Source organism: Petaurus breviceps, unplaced genomic scaffold (assembly GCF_028583685.1).
Source record: "Petaurus breviceps papuanus isolate PSGF00001 unplaced genomic scaffold, PetGlider_PUasm1.0 90630, whole genome shotgun sequence".
In the NCBI taxonomy this organism is placed as follows: domain Eukaryota; kingdom Metazoa; phylum Chordata; class Mammalia; order Diprotodontia; family Petauridae; genus Petaurus; species Petaurus breviceps.
In genome coordinates, this window is record NW_027187291.1 from 1,818,189 (window position 1) to 1,826,908 (window position 8,720).

Below are 8,720 nucleotides of genomic sequence, written 5' to 3' on the forward strand. Positions count from 1 at the left end.
TCTCTCTCTCTCTCTCTCTCTCTCTCTCTCTCTCTCTCTCTCTCTCTTTCTCTCTCTCTCTCTCTCACTCTTCTCCTTTCTTCCTTCTCTCTCCCCCTTCGTTCTTCCTCCCAATTCTGATTAGAAAATTCCCTTCTACTTTTGATTTATCCCCTTTAGAAGCACCATTTGGGAAGACTGGCAACCCAGAAAAGGGACTCTTTACAGTTATTATTCCCTCCTCCCACTGAGCCTGATAAGGATTATGCAGGACCTCATCTCCTTTCTCCCACCCATCAGAGCCCCTACTTTTGACTGTGGGCAAATTCGTCTCCCTCAGAAGGTTGCCAAGTCCACTCCCACCCCACACCCATCTCTCAAGGCAAGAACATCAGGCAACAGTTTCAAACTGAATTTCTGGCCTAGAATATGTTGTGGAGGAGCACTCCTACATTTAGTATTCCACTAGCTCTGGCAGCTCCTATGGACTTTCTTTTCTCCTCTACCTTCCAAGGGGTAGAGATAGAACCAGCATCAGCAACAACAGAAGCAACCACAGCAAGACTGGACACCTTTGGATATATATGATTCCGGACGGATTCCTTTCGACTTCTCAGAAAGCTGGTAGTTGAAAGAGGGAAAAGAATGGGGGTGGGGGTGGGGAGAGAAAGAGTTGGAAAGAGAAGATATTGTTGGGGTGGAAACAATTTCAACTTTTAAAAAAATTATTGTTTACTAGAAAAACTTATTCAGTCACCCCTAATATACACCCCAGTAACCTCTACAATAGATTTTTAGAGTCATCCCAGTGTCTGGGGTCCAGGGAGAAGAAAACATTCTGCACTGTTAGAGTGTAGTGTTGAGGGTCTGTTAGACCCTTATGGACACTGTTTGGGTTAGCTAGAGGAAATGCAACTGCCACCACTAAAGCCTCCCCTCCCCATACTATCTTAAACCCCATTTGCACTTAAGCAGCTACTCAAGGAAAGGGGATGAGGGGCTAGATCATTTTAAGAAACAGAAATAAGAGTCATTAAAAAAAACCCACTCTTGATTCACTTTCTAAAACACTACTACTACTACTACTACTACTACTACAAATTATTGTTGCTGTTATTACAACAACGACAACAGTATCTCTGAAGCCTATGGACTTCTCCAGACTCTGACTTGAGCTGGTAAGGTACTTTTCTTGTTACCCCAAGAAAAAGGGGTCTTTCCATATTTTTTCAGAAGGAAGATGGGCACAGAGATGCTGGAGTGGTGTGGGGGAGTCTCAATTCACTCTTTAATTTTTTTTAAGAGGTCCTGGGATTGCTGTCTAGAGCTGCTGCAGAGTAAGAACAGGGAAATGATCTGTGTCTATGGTTGTAACTGCTGGGAAGAAGAGGTCTTGAGAGAAGCCTATGTCAGATACCTTATCCTTTGGCACTGTGATAAAAGGCACTCAACAACTTTCAACTTCTTTTTGTCAGAGAAGGGAGATGAAGGAAGGGACTAGGGAAAGGAAAATAAACTAACTACAAGAAGAATAATCAATCAATATTAAAGAATATACTTGGTTTGAAAAGATTGTTAGGACCTCCTTAATTGCATAGTGGCTGGTAGTAAGTTCATTTTTGGAGGACCTGTAAAGGGACTGCAGGGAATAATGTGATTTACAATGTCCAAGAGTTGATGGGGATAGTCTAATGTAATAGTTTGTAAATAAAATGCTAAAAGATCCCCCTAAATTCCATTGCCACCAAAGACGGGGAGTTGGTGGAGGTAGTTATATCCTAGGGAAAGAACACCCAACCTGGAATAGTGCCCATTTTATTTGAAGTTGCTGGTCCCTGTTTCCAGGTCCCTTTTAAACTTCTCTTAGCCCTATCTCTTAAAACCCAGTGAAAGGTTGATGGGGGGGGGGGGATGGAAGAGAGAAGTAGCAAACCAGTCACAAGCCAGTTTGAAACCCTTCAGGAGATGGAGACAAGGAGGAGAAGAGAATGCTTTCATTTTAGGGGAACCTCTAAACTGAAACTCGAGTGAGACTCTAAGAATAAACAGTACAGTACTGAAGGAAAAAGAACCCACTGCTCAGTTTTAGGGGAGAGGGAACAGATTTCTGACAGAAGAAACTTTAGTTAGTTTGTTTTTTTTAATTGAGGAGAAGAGAGAGAAGCATGAAGAAACATAATATTTTTAATCCAAAATCTATACTCCCTTACCCTTAAAATAAAATCTTTCTCAATATTAAATAACTAGGCTGGACCAAAAGGAGCAAACCTTTCTTCTACCTCATACTTGGCCTCCGACTCGTTCACCAGAGAGAGAAATAACTAATTTCTCCCTGTCATATACTTCTCCCACCCCACACAACATTTTCAACTGAGACTTTTAGATATATCAATATCAGTTCGAGACCTTTCCAGATATCAACAAAGCCCTCTCCCATTTCCCATTCTAGTAAAGACGAGGATAGGGAAATAAAAAGATATCAATTAAAAAAAAAAACCCTAAAATTTCTTCTTTAAATCCGCGTTTTCATTCCTGGGGCCATAGAACAAAACTTCAGACCTCTCCCGGGTAACCCATGAGGCGAGATCTGCCACCTCCCTTGATCCAAAGCAGGCCCGCGGCCAAATTGGGAAAGCCCTTCCTGAAGCTGAGATGGCAGGCGGAGCTGAGGAGCCTCAGAGACCTTTTGCAATAATTTTTAAAAATTTATTACGAGCACACGAAGCTTCCCCTCCCCTTTCCTCCGCTGGCCTTGGGTTATCGAAGATCCTTTTAAAATAATAATCGTAATAATCCCCTCTTCCGTATGAATAAAGATCTCTAAGCCTACAATGGGGAAGCGGAGAGGGAGGACTTAGCACCAAAGGACGGTTCTAGGCATTAAGTTCTCTGTCTTCACTTCCCCCTCCTCCGAAGAGAAAAAAAAATCACTCCAGCTACTGAACTCTGGAACAAAAGAACCCAAGAATAGATGGAACCTTACTTCTGAAGCTCTCCCCAAGCGCCCTCAAAACCATAGGACAGCGGGGACCTGACCACGCAGAAACGGGAGGCAAGAGCAGAAACAGTAAACTCCGAGCACAGAAAGAATTCCAGCCATGTGCTAAAAACACATTCGAACCTCTCTTGCCCAGGGTGGTAGAAACAAAACAAAACAAACAAAAAATAAAAAAGCATTATACAATATCTGGATAAGGCCTCTATATTATATAAAACATGTTGAGATGTGGAAGGGATCAGCCAAGACCAATAAACTCTAGGAAGAGTTGCCCGTTTCAACAATGGAATTTTGAATAATGCCGGTCTTCATTTCAAGGTTTGAAAGATGGAAACTTGAGTATTAGAGGATAAGAGCCCCTTTATGTGGGAGATGTCCTCTTTTTACTTGGGTGTATATGTTAGAGTGTGTGAGAGGTGGGGAGGGGGAAGAAAGACCATCTAAAGTTTCGGTAACCCCTCCCCCACCGTAAACCCGGAGAGACCCTAAGACAAAGAAGCATAACACTAAGAGGGAAGAGGCAGTCCAGTTTGGTAGTCCCCTTCTGAGAAGGGAAGGTGAAGAAAAAAAAACCATTAAGACAGACACGTACCCATACTAGGAGGAAGAAAGAGGAAACAGAGAAATGGAAAAAGGTAGAAACAGGAGCCCAGCCCAGGAAAAGTGAGCCAGACTTCTCCTGACAGATTAGATGTCTCTCTCCCAGTGACCTCTGTTTAGCAGACAATAACTCACCGGATTAATGACCAATCAACGGAAGTACTTTTGAATTGCCTCCAAATATAAAACCCGAAGCCCGGGATCCTATGACAATTCGCTTAGGGCAAATTATTAGGTCCCAATCGACCTGCCTCCCCTCGCCTACTTCCTAGCTTCCTCTGTCTCCATGTGTATGTCTGTCTCTGTTTCTTTATTGTTTTCCCCCAGTGAATTATCAGGAGTAGGGGGTGAGGTTGGGGTAGTGGTAAGAATTTAGAAAACAGATTATTTGCCATTTACACGCAGAAGTTCCAGGTTCTTTGGAACCCCCAAAGATGGTTTGAGCTCAGTGTTCTCCTGACAAGTGGAATTCTTATATGGGGAGGGGGGGGGAATGGTGGCGAGAAAAGAAGAGGTAGAACCAATCATGTCTCTTCTTCTTCCACACTACCCTCTACAGAGTATTCTCAATTTTCATTGACCTCACTCTCTGTAAACTTCCCCCATGTGTCAAACTTAAAATCTCCACTTTCCTTCTCTTCCTCCACATCCCCAGCTCCCAGCCTTATGGTCCTTCTAGCAACCCATAGTTTAAGAAAGTACTCTTCCCTTCCCTTCCCTCCCCTCCCCTTCCCTTCCATTCCCTCCTCCTCCCCTTCTCTCCCCCTCCTCTCCCCTCCCCTCCCTTCCCTTCCCTTCCTTTCCCTTCTCTTCCCTTTTCTATAGCACTTCCTCTCAACTCTGACCCCAGACAACTATTTTAGGAAGTTAAAAAAAATGATGGGGGAGTTACACACAATTTTAAGCCCTCTGGTCTTTCCCCCACTCAGGTTTGAACCTGTCTTTAAAACAGTAGCAGGTAGCTGAGGGTACCTCTTGGAATAACTTCATTCTATTTTGAACATCTCTTTCCTAAGACCTAGGAAAATGCTGAAAGCTTCCCTGTATGCGGTGGGTGGGAGGTGAAATTAGAGAGCAGGAAACTCTCATGTCTGAAAGGTTGCTCACCGTTTAGATGGCCCAGTCCTTCAGCATGATCCAATGAGACTTCCAACCTCATTCATTTCTCTTGGCCCTCTTCTGACCATCCCTGTCTCTATTACCTAAACCTAATATTCCATCTCTATTCTGTTCTGTCCAAGAGAATCCAAGATGGTGACTAAAAATGAAACCTGAGAGAGTAGGGAAAGATGAAAGAGCTGGAGTCTGGGATTCAAATTATATGAAATGGCTTGAGCTTATGTAAGGAACCATGCTACCTATTCATAATTTGTATAACATGACCCACAGAGTTTTAGTATTTAATACTTTCTATGAAAGATATACACTCTCTATATATATGTGCATAATAATTGCATGCCTGTGTGTGTATACAAGGTGTCACAAAATTCTTAGCACACTGTTAAGCTTTAATGTTTCAAAACTGCACTAAGACTTTTAGAACACCTTATATATACCTATTGACCAATGTGTAGCCATATATATCCATGAAGTATATCCATATTCATGGAGTTATAGATACACACATCAGAAATTATATCTATAGTGTATATATATATATATATTAGTAAAGGGATGTTGCATAAATCTACAATATTTGTATTGGTGCAAATAATAGAGTTAATAAAGAATAGCAAATCCAAATCTATTCAATAAAAAAGAAAGGATAATATTTTGACTAGTTATAGAGTATTTCCCATCAAGAGTTCCACTAAAATGTCTGTACCATACAACTACCCAATTACACACAAACACATACAAACTTTGTGTGGGCTTTGGTCTCATTGCTCTGCTGCAAAGGGTACTGATTTTCCAAGCTTATCAGCATATCAAAAGCACCATTCGGTGCAGCAGCATCCTCACTCGGTAAATAATTAATTTTTAATTGGAGGAGAAAACCTGCGAATTGGCAATTTTTAACAGGGAATCAATGCTCCTATTGTGCCTATCCAGGACCTTTCTTCCCTTCTTCCAACCTCCTCCCCTCAAACTACCACTTTCTCCTGCAACCCCTCATATTAACCCCCTTCCTGCCCAAAACAAGCAATCGCTCCGCTAATTTGGGACTCCTCTCCTTGCTTTCTTCCTCACTGTTCCCTTCTTCTCTCTCTCTGGCCTGGTTTGAAAGGTCTCTCAAAAACTTTCCACTGTCCGAACAGGAAAGCAGGCTGAGGGTGGACGTACCTCTCCCCCTGCTTTCCTGTCCCTTTCCCCCCACCTCTTCAGGGGCTCGGACTCTGCCAAGCTGTAATTCGTTGGCTTGAGAACGGTTCCCGAAGCGTCTTGGGAAATGTGCAGTTCGCCTCTCCAGCCCAAGATCCCTCAACAATACTGGGAGTTTGAATTTCAAGAAACTCCCATTAATATCAATTTACTTCAATGAAACCTCGGGTTCTTCATCAAGTTGATGATTTATGATAAAATCAATTAAATTACGGCCACTTAGGGCCGGGTGGCTTCCTCTCGGATTTCATTGGTGCCCATGGAGCAAGCTTCTGGTAAAAAAAAAAAAAATGCAAGTTTAGCTGGAGGCGAGGAAAGATAATTCTGCGGCTGAGAAAATTTAATGCAAAGCAATTTCTAACCAAAGCCGGGTGTCTGGGCCAGGACCAATAGCCACTACTTCGCCTGGGGAGATGGGCAACTGGAGGAGCAAAACTTTGTCTCTCTCCATCTCTTTCTTTCTATCTCTGTCTTTCTATCTCCCTCTCTGTGTCTCTCTTCTCTTTCTTTCTCCTTCCTCTCTCTCCCTCTCCTCCCTCTTTTTCTCCCTTTCCCTCTTCCACTCTCTCTTTTTTCCTTCTCCTTCTTTCCCTCCAAAGAGGAACAAGGGGCATGGTGAGTTAACCTCTTGGAAAAATACACACAGAGAAAGAGCACATTTTCAAACCTATAAGCCATATTCTCTTTTCTTTCACCACCCTCCCCCCTGATTTTTCTTTCTAGTCAAAAGATCTTCCAAATCCCTCAGCTCTGACGCCCACGCCCGGGTTAAAGATTCAAAGTGAAGATCAGAAGCGAGTAGACTTTTGACCGAGAGGAGGTGGAAAGAAGCAAAGAGTTAGGATCCCAACGCCGTTTTCTAGCCAGGCCCGGACATTTTCAGTACGTGTCTGGGGAAGAAAAGGGGGAAAGAGCTATATTGATAGCTGTGTATACATCTGCAAGCAAAACAAAAACAAAAACAAACCACCCACAGGGAGGAAAATCTGCAAGAAAACCGGGAATCAATGTCCAACAATAAAATCCCAATCGATTGGGGGCAAGAGTGACAGATCCTCCTCCTCTCCCTAGATACACATATACACAAAGACTACTACTATCACTACCATCACCACCATCACCATCCATCCATATGTGGAAAGAGAGGAGATTCCCACGATATCCCCACATCTGGTAAAATAAGTCTCAAAGCAATAGAGGGGGCCTCGCCGCCTCCCACTTTGGGGATAAATGCTTATTTTCTTCTTCTTCTTTTTTTTTTTGCCTGTGTTCTGTTTGATTTTGGGTTCCCAGAGCAGGACGCGAGTAAACAGTTTCGGCAGAGCCATAAATCAACTGATCCCCTACCTTCTTGCCTTAACACCCTGCCTAGGAGAGGCTCAGCGGCCCGGATTGTAGTTTCGTTTTCAGATAGCCAGAGAGGTGCGAAAAGTCTCAAGAAACGCCTTCGGAACAAAACCCAGAGGCTTGTTCCCGGAGATCTGTTAAAATCGTGGGAAAAACCAAAGAGCCGATGCGAGGCCCCTGCCCCCATCCTAGCCTTTCCGGGACACAAACGCGCGCGCGCGCGCGCACACACACACACACACACACACACACACACACACACACAGACACTTACACATAGACCCCGATGGCCAGGGTCTCTAACTCCCAGAGTTTCTGTCCTATAAGGCTAGTTCCTGCTGGCAGACAAAGGCCCAGTGGCTGGTCCACGGGTGGGTTTTCCCATGGGTCCTGAGATATAGGCTCTTAGCGCTTTCAGTCCCAAGTGATACGCGGAGCCGGGGATGAATTCCGAGACTACTTTCTTATAACTTCAGACATTGCAGTCACTTACCTGCGTGACTTCCCTCTAGGGCCTCCAGAGAAGGAGTATCCTGGAGGAGGTGAGGACTTGAGGCGCGGTGGCGGCGATTGCGGGGCCCCAACCCTTCAGCATCGCGGCCGCCACCATCATCATCATCATTAAAAGCAAATCTACTCAGATGCTTCCAGCGGAGTTGTGGGGAGAGAGTCCCGGATGCGATTTCACCCCCTACCCCACCCTCAGCTCTCTCCCCTGCTTTGTTTGGGTTTTCGGAGAAACTTGGAATGAGACACAGGTTTAGATAGAGATATTAGGGGAAAGAAGGACTAAAAGAAAGAAAGGATCCCGCCTGCCCTCTTTTCTACCGGGCTCCTCTCTACTCTCACTAAGCTCCCCCGACTTTGGCTGCGCAGGTTGGAGGGCGCTGCTGAAAGAACTCTGGACTCATGCGCCCCTGGCCCAGCCTGGCACGGAGAAGGAGCCGTAGCTCTTTATAAAGACCTAAATGTCGAAAGAAAAGGATAATGGTGACTGACAAGGAGCACAGAGAGGAGAGGCGAACCAAACGGGGCTCCATAGTGGAGGGCAGGCCCAGGCTGGCCTCTCTTCAATGTCACCAGGCCGAATAGGTTCCATATGTCTGTCCAGTCCACATGGAGGGAAAGGGGGAGGGAAGAGCAGAGGAAAGTCAAATGGACTCTGTGTGTGTGTGTGTGTGTGTGTGTGTTATGAGGGGGGTGAGGATGAAGGAAGTTACTACTTTCCTTTTACTTTTTCTGGAATTGGAATGGGGAGTTCTAGATGTCTTTTTTTCTTTTCTTTCTTTTATTTTTTTGGTGAAGACAAGGAAAAGAGGATTGGAGTGTGGGGGAGAGATAGAGGGAGATGTGGAAAGACAGAGACAGAGAAACAGTGGGAGAAAGAGAGCAGAGACAGTAAAAAAGATAAAAGAAAGAGAAAGACAGGAGAGAGAGAGAGAGAGAGAGAGAGAGAGAGAGAGAGAGAGAGAGA

At 44.4% G+C, this 8,720-nt stretch overlaps 3 long non-coding RNA genes across 3 annotated transcripts in view; 1 reads left to right on the plus strand and 2 right to left on the minus strand.

Moving 5' to 3' along the window:
• The window catches only part of LOC138143154 (uncharacterized), a 58,731-nt gene that overhangs the window by 5,156 nt on the left and 44,855 nt on the right, over positions 1-8,720 (minus strand). The gene's annotated exons all lie outside the window — the stretch shown is intronic.
• LOC138143132 (uncharacterized) lies at positions 20-3,165 on the plus strand. Its single transcript, XR_011163616.1, has 2 exons — positions 20-603; positions 2,896-3,165. It is a non-coding gene; the product is annotated as an uncharacterized lncRNA (long non-coding RNA).
• LOC138143134 (uncharacterized) lies at positions 6,558-8,713 on the minus strand. Its single transcript, XR_011163617.1, has 2 exons — positions 7,247-8,713; positions 6,558-6,789 (listed from the first exon to the last, which is right to left on the minus strand). It is a non-coding gene; the product is annotated as an uncharacterized lncRNA (long non-coding RNA).